Genomic DNA, 16,084 nt, shown 5'->3' on the forward strand with positions numbered 1-16,084 from the left:
GAAACAGATATGATTAGCTCATACTGGAGTGAACATCGGGGGCTGCACAGGCTTTTTCTAGAGAGGGTATAATTTGGACAAGTCAATACATATTTCATTCTCTTTAGTGTTATTACTGTCAAATAGGTTCAACATACAATCATACCCATGATGATCGTCTAGGTGAATTGGCGCAGGGTGGGTCTTTAGAGTCGGTCTGGCCGATGAGCACACAATACAATCTGTAAAGTTGGTCACTTTGTATAGTTAACACTGGGGGGACAACCCCTTTTTTTAACAGGGCATTTGGAGTCTTGCAATAAACAACGGAACATAAATCAAATTGGAATGCAAGGGATGGCCCCTTGGTGTCCTGTATGGTCATTTTGACATACTTATCACATTCTGAGATTGACCGTGGGTCAAGTTTTAGGAGAATCTTTTCCACATTGGTTTGTACATGTTTTTGATTTGCTTCCCAGAGAAGGATGGCGAAGGCAACCAGCACACCCCCAATCAATATCACTACAATTCCCCATTTCCCCCTTTTGCTCAGGGGGAGCTCCATGCAATCTAAAATAGCTGTGCGTGTGTGTGAGTGTACTTAACCTTCCGCCAGGACGTATTACCAAACCATGTACAGGGAGGAGAGACCAAAGCCTAACACCACACCCGGAGTTTAAAACCGTCGAACGTCACCGGAGCAAACAAAATACACCTATGGAAATATGTAAAAAGAGAACAAACAAACAAACACCAAAAATTCAAGGGTCCACCGGTCTGGTCTGTGTTAGATGAAACCACTTATGGCCTTTGCCTTCCAACCGGACAGCCCTGTCGGTGTGAGCAGTCACTCTGTATGGGCCAGTCCAGCATGGTTCAGACCACTTATGAGACAGAACTTTCAGATAGACCTCAGAGGGTGGAGGCAGAGCAGCCTCCTTGGTGGACACCTCCAGCCGTTCCGACACCTGAGAAGAAAAAACTAGATACCAGATGCCGCAATTGATTCCAGTATGGCTTGTACTGGAGATTTGGAAGGGGCTCCTCTTCCTGTGGTACCAATGTAGCCCCTGGCCCTGGCATCAAACGTCCAGTGAGCAAGTCATAAGGAGAGAAACCAGTAACTTTGTTAATAGACTATCTCACTGCCAGAAGAGCCAGGGGTAGGGCGTGGAACCAATTAAGCCCTGAAGTAGAACAGATCTTAGCCAATTTGTCTGTTAAAGTGTTCAGCCCGTCCTTGACTTTCAGGATGATACACAGAACCAAATTTATGACACAGACCAAGCATTTTTTCAACCTTTTGAAGAGCATGGTCGTGGAAATGTGTACCATTATCAGACCTAATCAGAGCTGGAAAGCCATGAGTAGGAATATAATGATTAATCATGACCTTGATCACAGAAGAGTATCCTCGCGGTTCACAGAATAGGCTTCAGGTCAGATACATTCTAAGCTGTTTTTATTCAGTTTAGGTTAGTTTACCCTTACCAGTCACCAGGGGGTTCTCAGAGACTCTGGACCTATTGGGAGAGAACTATAGACTTACGTTAGTCAGTGCTTTGTAATCCAGACCTTATGAATTTGAAGATTTTTAAGGACACTTGTTTCAGGTTGGAGAGGAGTGTCCATCCTTTTCCTAATTAAGATCTCATGTAAAGAGAAATCAGGAATGCTGGCTGTGGATCACGTTGCCATCAGCGCTAATGGCAAAGCATCCAACCATGTCATTCTGGTAAAGTTCATGTTTTATTTCCCCATTTGCTCAAGTGATGAGGCCCCCCTCTATAAAATATAGCCATATGTAACAGTCTGTCAGTTGTCAGGTGGTCTATTGTGACACTTATTTGTCCTGTTGGTTACATATTTGGTACATATTTGTCATATCTGTGCCAGTCCAAATACTGAGCTCGAGTCAATAACCTGCCAGTGTCTATCAGTTCTATTGAATGTTCAGTTGTTTGTACAGTGCTGGTGGTAAATCCCTTCTGTATCTATTGAGAGGCATCAGTGTGTATTAGATGCCATAATTACTGCTTTAACCATAAATGTCCTTTGTTAATGTTGTCCAGTTTAGCTGTATATTATATCAACTGCAACCTCCTCGTCCAGTTTAGCCTTAAGTTATATAACCTGCAACCTCCCCCTTTTTAACAACTTTATTTTATCTGATCAACATTCATATAATTCAAACATTCATTCACAGCAATAATTTATTCTATTTGTAAATACTTAACATTATTTAAAACCAGGTTTTGATTAAGATTTAAATGGGACTTATTTCTTTCAGATTTTTCCTAGTGTTCAATTATCTTTAAATTTAGACACATTCATACTGCTGAACATTTTGTTTTTCATATGTCAGATGTATTGAAATGGCTTTATTGTGACTACCCTATTTAGTTGTTGTTGTTAGCTCAATTGTTTTACGAGCATTAAAAAGCCACTGTTTTATGTTCTGATAATATAATTCAGTTTAAAATACAAAGTTCAAACACATTCAGGAGCATTAACATTTTGATCTAATATAAAGTATCATAGTATATGAACTAAACATTTACACCAAACTATTTAAAGCCTTTCAGACCCCAGCGGTCTCAGATTTCACACATAATAAAGCTACATATTTCTCTCCACATTGGAAATTCTATTGTCTAAAAACTTTGGTTTCTAATTTTGTTAATTGTGACCATTCTAAATGCCATTTCAAATGCGTTGCATATGCAGTACGTAGCAGCCCCAGTTTAACAGCGCTAATGTACAATGAAAAGAAATAGCCTAAATAATGTTATATTGATATATGATTATTTTCAGGAATGGAGGAAAACTATTTCAAATAAATGAATACACTTCTAAATTTTGAAATTAAGTTAAAAAACAAAATCTTTGACTGTGTGGATCCGAGAACAGGCTCCAGTCATGAGTGCCCAGGTAAACACAGCCCAAACGCAGCAGCAGAGACAGTTCCATGGGGCCTGTAGAGGAGCAGCAGAGCACTTGAAGCTTTTGATTCAGTTCATTCATTTGTCATGTGACCAGTAGTGGAGGAGCCCAGTCCACAGATAAGTTTCAGAGCCATCAGGACTTTCTTTGGTTTTAGTTCAGTTCATGTTTCTCAGTGACGCAGCAGCCATGTTTAGACAGTCTTTAGACAACAGCAGAGCAGAGCCAGTCCAGGTCATGTGACCTTTCAGTTCAGAGCTGGAGCGATGCACCCAGAGCCACTGCACTTAGACCACGCCCACCCAGACACAACAGGCCAAAGACCCATCCCAAATCCACTTCAGCCAAAACTAAAATCTATTCAAAGTCTATTCCAACTTGCATGGACAAGTTGTTCATTTTCACCTCCAAAAAAAAATGTGTAAACAGTTTGCATAAGAAATCTGTATCTATATTACAATATCCTAAAGTTAAAGTGAGGAATTTTCAATAATTATAAAGACATGGTTTGAATTATTTACTTAAATTTCAGCATGATCTAATTAAACAAAATTCTTCTAATGTTTACTCGAATGCTAAAATAAATCATCACTGTCAGATGAGTTTAAAACATACTGCTCTCTCTTTGCATTGCACAAACATCATCAACTGTGGCCCTTTAACCATTGGTCTTGTATCATGTAGGTGTGGTTAAACTCAAGTTTAATCATATTCCTGGGATCATTATTTGGTAAATTGCTTTCATTCTAAACCACTCACAGAGGCACCAATATGGGATAAAGTGTATTTATTCATCATCTATCATCGGTACAATTTTGTTTGACATTTTTGAACATGGGTTCAGATTGTATTTTATAACTATGCCTGTTTATGTGTTCTGTGTCCACATTTCGTACTTTAGCTCGATAGAGATAGTTACAGATTTTCTGAACTGCAGCTTTAATGTAGTCACAAGCAGCACTGACAGTTATTACACAAATCCCTCATATTTTAGACTGAATTATATTATGATATAATCTAATAGTACAACAATATTTTAGTATAATAATATCTTGTCCTAGGATGCCTCCAATCTGCAACTCGTTTGCACCCTTTAAAAACTCTCCCACTCTTTAAACACTGTCTTGCTCAGTTTAAGAACTTTCCCATTACTTTACAAGACTTTCCTGTCACTTTACTATGTCTAATACAAGTCTGTCAGTCCATGTTTCTTTTGTCATAGTAGCGGTACAATTATGTTTGTACATTGTCAATTCTGTCCGTCTCTAAGTCTGATTTACACACCTGTAATTTGGACTATTGGGAATGGAAATGTTAGTGTAAACATAATGTATGGATCCAAACCTTTCACCACACAGAGGTCCCACCAGATTTGACCTTGTCCACCCAACGCAGAGGCCAAGACGTCTGTGCGGGGTGGGGGTTCCAGCAGGACATGTGTGATTTCAGTTTTAAAGACTCGACACTTCTAGACCCCAGGTTTTCACCTTTATTTTCTCCTCCCCCAAATGCAGCCTATGTGGTTTCTGCTCCAGCCAATACTCCATGCGGTAAAGGCTAAAAAGGAGAAGTCAGAGACCCAAGCCACCCACAGTGAAGAAGAAGTTCTGTCCCTGCCAGTTTATCCAAATATTGCACAGCTGAGTGGGTCCCAGGCCCAGGGCCCCAAGCCCCCACAGTCCAAATGTCTAGTCAGAATGCACACTATCCGTCCATGTTGTACTGTATTATTTCAACTTGGTGACCCTAAACCTACACAATTATAAGAAAACTCCACTTTAGACTATTGCACCTGCCTGGTATAACTCACTTTATCACCCAAAAAATGTTAAACACAATCAGCTCACCTTGTCGGGGAGCGGCACAATTTACTGGTTTCTCAAAAGACTATACGTCTCCGGGCACAATTTATCTTATCACATAAACACACACACACACACACACACACACGTTCAGCGCACCACGCCGGGTCGCCTATCTAATCTATTCAGCTCACCACGCCGGGTAGCCTATCTAATTTCAGCGCACCACGCCGGGTCGCCTACCTAATCTATTTTGCTCACCACGCCGGGTAGCCTATCTAATTTCAGCGCACCACACGAGGTGGCCGCCTACCTATAGAGTTCAGCTCAGTACTGTATCTAATTTAAACATATACAATATTAGCACATAAGCACACAAACACTTTCAGGTCGCTGCACAAAAATACTTAGGTCTCATATTTTACACCAGGCAGGGCAAAACTCTCAATTGCATAACAATCTAAAACACACCAAGTTCACCAAGTTGAGCAACACATAAGATCTAAATCTCAACATGTCCTCTATCAGATAAAAACCTTCAACACAACACAACACAACACCACATCACACAAGTTCACCACATCATATGACCCCGGGTCTGCTCTTGTTATGATATTAACACTTTTAAAAGAGAGAAAAATATATACATATATGCTCACCTTGTCTGGACCGCTCTTATACGATAATAGCGCCTTTAATACATGTTCACCTCCACTGGGCAGCACCTCTCTCCTTAATTTTGATATGTCCAATAGCAGAAATTCGGTTCCTTATCACAACAGGCTTTCTGCTCACCTTTCAGAGTTGGCGGCCGCACTTGGAGAGAAGTCCTGTCCGAGCGGAGGCGCGCGGAGTCCTACTCCCCCTCGCGCAGTTGGTACGGCGTCAGTTTTGATCACGTCGGGCTCACCAATTGTTAGGCGTGTTCTTATCAAAATGACGACTGGATTCAATCAGTTCAAATCTCAAAAGTTTATTCCCCTGACAGTTACAATCTAATACAGGACCCGGGGTCATATGATCTATCCCTCGTGTGTGCAGCAGGCGGTCTGTCTGCTTTTCCCTGGCCCCGTAACATAAAAATATAACATGAAACATGAATATGCAAATATTATGTTGAGTAGGTTGTAGCCCAGGTTCCTCCCTCCGGCCTCACTCATCTCTCCAGGCTGCACCAGTCTATTTTTCCGGCCTTGAGTCTCATCCGACCACCCTGTAAAGGAGCGTCTACACACCCCAACAGCCTTCCCCAATTCATATCACACAATATTGCTTTTAGCATAGTTTCAGTATTATCACAAGATGCTCCACTCTAGTATAAACATTAGTAGCTGTCAAACAACATGATTCACCTCCTACTATGTTGCCTTAACTCGGTTAAAGGAGTTTCTGCAAGGGACCAACTGTCTCCCATAATTCACGTTTTACCTTTAACCTAATTTCAGTGTTAGTAGATGGTATTCAACTTTTAGTATGGTGCTTGTTAGACAACCTCCAAAAAGATACAACATTCAAAGAATATATAAATTCAGTATAAAAATGGTGATTACATAATAATATTCAAAACTTATATGATTTCAGTATCAAAAGATATATATGTATATGTGATGGCCCTAAGAAACTTTATTCAATCAATATGCATTCCATATTTTTGATATATGTGTTTGTAATGCAACTTAAAAGCTTTATTACTTGACATACCCTTCAATCTTTATCCCTGAGTGAGCGATTTGGTAAGTCTTTAATATTGTTTTCTATTACAACATCAATTACATGTGAATGTGGATAGATAATGTTTATATGATTTCAGATAACCACGAATGACTTGAGCTATTCCATAAACGGTCAATAACATTTCAATATTAGTGGCATAAATCTGTTGTGGAAACCTACTTTTGTTTTCAAAGTTGTTGTTTTTTTTTGTTTTTTTTTAGGTCTTTGTGTGTCGTGTTGGTTCAAAAATAGAAACAATCATATTCTTCAGCTCAACAAGGTATTCTAGTGAGTTAATTATCTTGTAACATCTGTAATTGAGCCAAAATGTCATCCATCCATTCTGTTCTGCTTATCCAGGCCTGGGTCACAGGGGCTTCAGTCAAAACAGGGGCTCCCAGACTTTCCTCACCCCAAACCAGCTCCTCCAGTGGGACTCCAGGGTGTTCCAAGGCAAGTCAAGAGACATAGTTCCTCCATCATGTCCTGGACCTCCCAAATGCTATATAATATAATATAATATAATATAGATAGTAGGTTTAATGCTATGCTGTGGAACATTCCAGGTTTAGAAATAACATGCCCAACTGTACTTTAAATTACATCTAAACAACACTTGCTAATTATTGAAAATACTGAATTGCAATTTCAGATGTTTGGGCCAGTGAGAGGAATCCTACACTGTTTGTCACTGCACCAACAAAGGAGTTAAAAGTATTGACCTAATCCTGTTTACAAATCCCATGTACTTTCAGACCGAAACAAAGACAGATTAACAGCACTGGGGCAATGACGAAATATCCCATGAAAATTATTGGAAACATGTCAGAAAATTTGCACTACAATGTTTTCAAATCTGACCACACAACATACAAATAGATACTACTTCAGGGCTGAGAATGAGATTTTCAAGGCAACTGCGTCCTGCCAAACCATTCAAGTCAATGTAAAAGGTAAGAAGTAATTAAATTATGCTCTTATTTTATTTACTGTAAAGGACAAGTCACATGTTGGTTATGTTTTGAGATGGATGAAATTTTTTGTTTTTTTCCCCAGAAGGTGCAAGGTAAACATGAAAAATTATGAATATATCAAATCAAAAATACAGTTGAAACCAGAGGTTTATATATACACTGTATAAAAAGACACATAACCTTTTTTTCTCACTGTCTGACATAAAATCAGACTAAACTTTTTCTGTTTTGGGCCAATGAGGATTACAAAAATTATTTCTAATTGATAAATGCCAGAATAATGAGACAATTTACACAGTTTTTCATGACTTTCTTCAAAGTCAGACATTTCATTAGTATTTGGTACCATTGCCTTTAAACTCTATGACTTGGGTCAAATGTTTTGAATATCCTTCCACAAGCTTCTCACAATGGTTGGCAGGAATTTTGGCCCATTTCTGACAGAACTGGTGAAACTGAGTCAGGTTTGTAGGATTCCTTGCTTGCACATGCTTTTTCAGGTCTCCCCATACATGTTTAATAGGATTAAGATCAGGGCTTTGTGATGGCCGCTCCAAAACATTGACTTTGTTATCCTTGAGTCACTTTGTAACCAGTTTGACAGTATACTTTAGGTTATTGTCCATTTGGAAAACACATGTGTGCCCAAGCTTTAACCTCCTGGCTTGAGATGTTGCTTCAGTATTTCCACATAATGTTCATGAATCATGATGCCATCTATTTTGTGGATGGTGTTTTGCTAGCTTCCCCCTTTTCCCCCCGAACATAACGATGCTCATTATGGCCAAACAGTTCAATTTTAGTTTTGTCAGACTACAGCAGGGCCGTCCCTAGCCTTTAGGGGGCGATAAACTGAATTTGCCCTCGCCCCTTCAGTGCCACATATTTTTATTTGACAACATTAAGACATCATCACAACCAGTTGTTAAAAGATTGAAAATTCTATAGTAAAACAGTATAAAAACATGTAAGGAAGGGGGGTCTGCCAGAGAAAGTTAAAAATTCTGGTGCATTTTAATGTATTACACTTGACTAAAGTGAGCTTACATTTATCTTTTATTTTTTTTATGTCAGAATTGGATAGAGTAGCCAAACGATGTACTTAAGCAAGAGTACACTTACTTCAAATCATATCACTCAAGAACAAAGTAGTGATCCAAGTTAAGAGTTGCATAAGAAAAACAGACTGGACATAGCATCAAATTTATAACAATCAGATCATTGGGAAGAACTGAACGTTAAATAAGAGGGTTATTATAGGGTTACATAATTTTTATTTTTATTGTCAGGCTTTGAAAGCAGAGTTGAGTTATGAGACATAAATTTGCCTTCAAAAGATTTCACCTAAATGTGCATATTAATGATTAAGGATGCACAGATACCGATACCAGTATCGGGTGCCAGTACTCATACTCGTCAATGGGCTGCTGATACCAAGAGCCGATACCACTGTATCTGTGCTGCCTCTTGTTTGAGGCTCACAGCTCATCTCTCCACAGAGCTGAGCTCTGAGCAGAGGTGACCATAAAAGTGCACATTAACTGTAACATTAAGCGCAGCTTTAATCATATGAGAAGATCACATGAAATATACATATTTCACACATACATATATATAAATATTTAGGACTCTAAAGGTTTGTGTAGTTCACAGAGGACATCAGCGCAGTGCTTGTGTTTACGATCGTAGCATGCTAATGTTGCTAAGTGGCGCTGGCAATTACCTGCTTATGCTGCATTATAAGTTAATGTAACTGACAAACACATTTATAGACTGAATAGAGCTTTTAAAAGTCAAAGTGTGGCCGTGGTTAAAGTAACACAACACTCACTGTTACGTTAGCAGTGGCTTGTTAGCAGTTAGCTTGTTAGCAGTTAGCGCAGCTGCAAAGATGGAGTGGTAAATATTAAAGCCAGGAGCTTATCGAGATAAATTATATTTTCTATAAATTATATTTATATTTTCTGTAGTTATACCTAACTACAGTGATTTCACTAGAAATGAAAAACAAACTCTCAGATGAGTCTTCTTAGATGAATAAGTCAGCTATACTATAAAAATCCTATGAAATAAATTAGATTTACTAGTATAATCAAAAATCATGTCTGGTATCTTTACTCGGTATCCGCGTGTACTCAAAATGAAGCACTAGGTTTTCAAAACGTGGTGTTGATGCGTCCCTATATGATTCACAGCACATTCAGGAGTTGTTCACAGGTCGTTCTTTCATTCAGCAGATGTAACAGGTTTCTGCCATAATCAACATTGTTAATCTGACACAGGAGCAGAGGCTTTAACTCCACTCACATCATCTGTGTTTAGAGACAAAAGGACGAGACACAACCACAGCCAGTGTAATAATTGCCATTGAAATCTATAAGTGGAACAGAGATGCTGTTAGACCTTCTCAGCAGAATATCGACTCTGTGCAGGTGGGATCCATTTGTGTTGTGTGTACGATCCATATGATGTTTAAATGAAGTTAAAAGGTATCAAAGCATCCTTGTGTATTGTTTGGCGTTGCAGCTGAAAGAGCTGGAGGAAGAGTAGGTGAAGTCACCCACTGCTCCACCCAAGCAGACCAGGTTCTTTCGTTCCCAGCACGACATGAAGGCAAAGTTTGAACAGCAGCAAGCCCAGTCATATGGTAAAATCAGTTCGATCATTTCATGTAACATTTTAAGATTTGGGGAGCAAAGTTTTACATGCATTTGATATTAGGGGAAGATGTTGAGGAAACTGCAGCAGCATTTGACCCACATGAACTTCTGGAGGCTGCAGAGATTCTTTCCCAGATGCCCGAAGACTTCTATGAAAAAATAGTATGAAAAAATAGTATGTTTGACTTCCTCTTGAATATAATCATACAGTAAAATGCTGCTTACTTGGGGGTTTCATCTAACAGGAGGTGAAGGAATGGCAGGAGAGAAAAGAAGCTCTTGAAGCTGTGGAGGTCATGGCCAAGAATCCAAAACTAGAAAATGGAGAGTGATCTTGTTAGGGCATTGAAAAAGGTAAAAATCTTGTATTGTTGTCCTCCTCACATATCTTTTATTGTATTTATGTTGTTTTCATTTCATTGCAGGTTGTGGGAAATGATGCACATGTAATGTTGGTGTCCATGGCAGCTAAATGTTTGGCTGACCTGGTCACAGGTTTAAGAAAGAAATTTGGGCAATACGCTGGACAAGTAAATAGCCTGGAGTCTTCTCTTTTGTTGATCTATGGATTTTTCGCTTTTAACTTAAAAATGTATTTGATGTTCTAGGTAGTCCCAACTATTCTTGAGAAATTCAAGGAGAACAAACCACAGGTGGTACAAGCCCTGCAGGAGGCAACTGATGCAAATTTTCTCACTGTAAGTGCCACTCTTTAGTGTCTTTGTACTTTTATACTATGTAGTTTCTATGGTGTCATTTTTATTTCCTAGACTACTGTACAAAAGCTTTCTAAAGACATATTAGCTGCAATGGCCAACAAAAATCCCTCTATAAAGCAGCAAACCTTGCTATTTCTCACACATTCTTTAAGACACAGCACCCAGGCAGTGTTACCCAAGAGTGTCCTCAAACCCCTTTCTGCAGCGCTCATTAAGGTAAATGGTATCATTTGGTATACCATAATACCATGATCATGAATATAAGCTGTTAAATTGTGTTTTTGTCCTGTATTTTTAGCAAGTGAATGATTCTGCTCCAGAGGTGAGAGATGCTGCTTTCGAAGCTTTGGGTACAACTATGTCTACGGAAGGAGAAAAGGCTGTTAATCCTTTTCTTGCTGATTTGGACAAACTGAAACTTGACAAAGGAAGTAACTTGTAACTTTGAATAAGTGCGTCAGTCAAATGGCTGCATTAAGAGCCATCTTGTTTTAAGCTCCTGCTTAAGCTCCTCCCAAACCTGCACCCCCCCAAGAAGTCCACTGTGTCTGCCTCCAAGGTAACGACGAAACAAAAATACATGGTTTCATAAATGATCAAAAGGATAATTGTTGTGCATCATTCTAACGCCCTCTGCAGGTCCACCTAAGAAAGGAAAACCTACGGCTCCTGCTACTGGGAAAGCCAAGAAGTCCTCGGAACCAAAGAGTTCACCGAAAGTGAACTCACTTTATGTGTAACAAACCATAGGACCTTTTAGTTTAGTTGTCACACATGTTGCTGTGGCCCCACTGTACACTAACCAGTTGTATTTACTTGAACTTAATAGTTTACTTAATATGCTCCAACCATTTGCACAGCCATTTTAGTCGTCGGGTTATTATACAGTGTGTAAGGATAGAAATGTACTCTCTGCACTGGAGATTGGACACACTGATTAATTTGGAAAGGTACTTTTATCTACAGCCTCTTTATAGCAAAAGACGAAATTAAATCCGCTGGACAAATCGTTGTAGGAGTGAAGACATTTTCACTGCTCATCTTCAGTTCTGATCAGATTTCTGGTGGACACTGCCTTATATCTATCTGCAGGGAGAGGCTAACTACATCTAAACTATAAACAGCTCCAGTTTCAGCCTTAACGAGACTATTCAGCCTGTAATGACTGCCTATTGTTCTCATTGTTCCTGTTTATTTTGGGTCAGAGGATAGAGTTGTAGATCTGTGAGAGATTATGTTTCAGGCCCCCATTCCTGTTTAAGGAAGGATTGTCTTTCCTAACAAAAATAGCTTCTTTAACTCTTCTCTCAAACCATTTCTTTCCTCTGGCTAATATCTGAACCTCACTCTCTTCAAAGGAGAGGTTAGTGTCTTTGAGATGGAGATGAACAGCAGACTGAGGTCCTGAGGAGCTCTCTCTCTGTGTTGGTCCATTCTCTTATGGAGTGTCTGTTAAGTTACTCCAGTGTAACGCTCACTGCACTCTTCACTAAACTGAATGGAGTAGACTTCATTACTTTGTTTGTGGCTCAGGGTTTTGTCCTTTGGGTGACCCAGTTTCCCTATTAAAGTGTTTTTGAAATAGACCGGAATCTCATACTGTGAAACATTTTCCAGACACACCTGCTCTGTAAGGAATAGTTACATCTTTCCTTCTAGGTTCAGATTCCTTGTTGTCCTGTTTTTTTTGTTTTGTTTTTTTTAGCTCTCTTAGATCTATTGAAGGCCCATGTTGAATATCCACAAACAAATAGGGCTTTCTCCACATGTTGTTCCTCCTTCACTTTTCCCTCTGTGTTTGTGCTCATCACTTGAGCCATTAAGGTTCAGATCTGAGCCAGAGAAAAGAAATGGTTTGAGAGGGGAGTTAAAGAAGATCTTTTTGTTAGGAAAAACAATCCTTCCCGAAACAGAAATGGGCCTGAGACATCATCTCTCAATGATCTATAATTCCACTCTCAGACCCAAAGTAAACAAAAGAAAAAAAGAGAACATTAGTAGGGCCATTAAAGGCTGAATAGGGCCATTAGGGGTGTAAATGGAGACAAGAGCCGTTTACAGTTTCAGTGTAGTCAGCTCCTTTCTGCAGATAGATATAAGGCAGTGTCCACCAGCAATTTGACCAGAACGGAAGATCCAAGCAGCTTGGATGAACGAAACCTCAAAAAGACGTTTAGTTTGTGGGGCTAATGCTAGTTCCCGGTTTATGATCGGCTTTTTGTGCATTTATTTCCCATTTTGAAGCCTCTGTGCTGTGTTTTAGTGTCTCTTTATGTCATGCAGAGGGTTTAGCTCATGTTAGATGCGCTATGACCTGGAAATATAACATTTTCGATCTTTTTCTTTCTACACGAGTGTCCTGCATCTATAAACAGGAAACAGTATTGCATTTGTGTTTTGTGGGGCATGTCGGCTCAACTTATAAGTTAGTTAGTTTAGTCTTTATTTAAGGGATCATGTACAGAGACATTAAGCATAAAACAGAGATGTTCTGCACCAGATTATAGCTAAGTAGCTCATTTCAATTTGCCATTAAAGTTGCCATAACTGGGAATATGGCGGTTTATCACAAGGCAGCAAGATTATTATTTTAAGTTTTCACTTGACTCTGCGTTCTCTCTTATCCAGTCATCTCGTTTGGTAGGTAATCGTGCCTGGAGTTGTGCCGTACCAGACCCACGTCCTGCAGGGTCAGACTCCTCAGACGGGGCAGTTCACTTTAGACAGTACCGTACCCATCCACTCCACAGTGAACTCTGGTTTTATCTTAGTTTTCCCTTCTGAAATAAGTTTGAATTTCATAACATGTGTCTCTGCTTCCCTTTTGTGGCTCTGATTTGAGCCCTGTACTGGTTATATGGTTTGTGAATCACTCATTTACAGTAATGAAAGAGGAATAGTGGAACTTGTAGTGGACTGGGTTCTGCTTTGGAGGGTTAAGGATAGAAACAGGAGGCTGCAGAGGACAGGGTCACATGGAGGAGAGTAATTTGATGTGGGCCTCCTGGGACATGCCCAGAACACCCTTTGGGTACTCTGTCCTCCCAAAATCTAAGCATGCTGTTGTAGATTTGTATTGACAAGTAAAACCATTTTTATCGTTAATGCTTAAGGCACACACAAGTCTAGTTCTATTCTAACATATTTGACAACATGTTTCCATAGGTTTCAGAGTAATGACAAGTTGAGACAGCTGCCATGGCAATTATTTACAATCAAAAACAAATTCTTATGAATAGTCAGAAGTCCTAAAAATGACACCTGTAATTAAAAAAGTCACAGGATTGAAACCCATGAATGGCATTTCTATACTTTAAATCATTATGAGATTAAAATGAGATGTTTACTATGAATAAGGCCCAACAATATAATGACTCAAAAAAATATATAGCTGAATGTAACACTTTTGTTATGATTATGTAACTATAATGAGTCAGAAGTTCATAATTCGACCTTGTGCACAGGAGCCAGACATTTTTGGTTGGAGGAGGAGCTGAGGAGGTGCCAAGGCCCCCCCCCCCCCCCACTCTCTACTATATTTGCTTTGCTGCTTTGACCAAGTTTAAATGGAGTTAGCGCCCTCTAGTGACTTATAAAACATAATATGGAATTCTTTATTTTATCGTAGGCTCATTTTGAACATTTTGTAGTTGCCATTTGAACATATTTAGTCAAGAGCCTAGAGGAGCCTAGTGCCCCCTCAAGCACGACATGGAGTTTAAAAACACAGTGGAGCACTTCCTGTATTACCACATGGCATCACAAAGTGTCAAACTTGTGTGAATGAAACAAAACGCAATGTGTTTGTGATGTGAACCATTTGGTGGACCACATATTATGCACTGGAACTTGTAATGATAAAATGAAAATTATTTACTTGTTTTTAAAAAAAAGCCATACTGGAGGAACAGAACTTGTGGTGTCATCATTTGCATTTCACAGTCAGCACTGTACTGTTCACACTTTCGACAGAGGAACCAACAGACACAGAGAAGTAAGTTTACTACTTTTAAAAGATATTCTTGAATTTAAATTTGTTTATATTTCCCAAATTTTACAAGATTTGGACAAGTGTGTCTTAAAAGGTGGGTGGAAAACTGGATTATGCAAACTCATTACATGGAGTCGCCAGTTTGGAATTGAAAAACGGCTCCTGGGTCAAAATGAATTATACCAGAATTAAAGGAAAATACACAAAAAAAAATGTCATTGTCTATGTCACTATTCCCACTCAACTGCATCAATCAAAAACAGTTCAAAACATTTTGAGTGTTTACCTTTGAAACAGTTTATTATAGATTAATGTATTTAGGTTAATCCACAAACTAATTTGTGTTTAATCTCTGAATTATAGTCAGTTTTATTGACAATGTATAACTTTATATCGTGTCTCAAACCTGTAGCTCTCCACCTCCTTCAAAGCAGCTATCCAAGGATTTCTGAGTTATACACTTTGTGCTGAATCAAGTTTGATTCTTTAAATGCCTCTTACCAGTAACTGTAAACTTCAGATGCTTAACTCTGCACATTAATGAATGGATATATTTATGGGCATGTAACTGTGCACCATATGAGGCTTGTCATCGCTCACTTTCTAGCAGCTTTTTGTTTTGTAAAAGCAGCTGACTGGAGGAAAAAGGTTGGAGACGTCTGCATTATAACATATTGTAAATTATTTCACATTGTTTTACATGAATAAAGGGTAATTATAGGCCTATATCCTAGAATTATTTGTATAGACTGAGTAATTACACAGGCGGATCACCACACCTCATTTTAAAAGCCCCCAGACGGTTTTGAAACACAAATGAGATGGGATTATGCCTTTGGTGGTCGGGGACTATGTGTAATAGTTTTGACATGTGCGGCGGGAGCAGAGGAGTAGTACCTTTAAATAATTTAATAAATATCCAACAATGTCACCCCAGGAATTTCACCTGGAGATTATAGATTGCTAAGCCTTAGGAACACAGGTAACTTTACTTATTGTCAAAGGACACCACAAACAAAACTGTAGACCTGCACCAGGCTGAAGGCTGAATCTGCTATAGATAAGCAGCTTGGTGTGAAGAAATCAACTGTGACCACTGATAATCTCCCTCGATCTGTGGCTCCACGCAAGATCTCACCCTGTGGGATCAAAATGATCACAAGAACGATGAGCAAAAATCCCAGAACCACACAGGGGGACCTAGTGAATGACCTGCAGAGAACTGGGACCAAAGTAACAAAGGCGACCACCAATAACACACTATGCCGCTAGGGACTGAAATCCTGCAGTGCCAGACCTG

The 16,084-nt window shown here is 39.2% G+C and overlaps 1 pseudogene; it reads left to right on the forward strand.

Moving 5' to 3' along the window:
• Positions 1 to 1,654: 1,654 nt before the first annotated feature.
• On the forward strand, positions 1,655 to 11,533 carry LOC117388116 (cytoskeleton-associated protein 5-like; annotated as a pseudogene).
• Positions 11,534 to 16,084: the final 4,551 nt, after the last annotated feature.

Source organism: Periophthalmus magnuspinnatus, chromosome 20 (assembly GCF_009829125.3).
Source record: "Periophthalmus magnuspinnatus isolate fPerMag1 chromosome 20, fPerMag1.2.pri, whole genome shotgun sequence".
In the NCBI taxonomy this organism is placed as follows: Eukaryota; Metazoa; Chordata; class Actinopteri; order Gobiiformes; family Gobiidae; genus Periophthalmus; species Periophthalmus magnuspinnatus.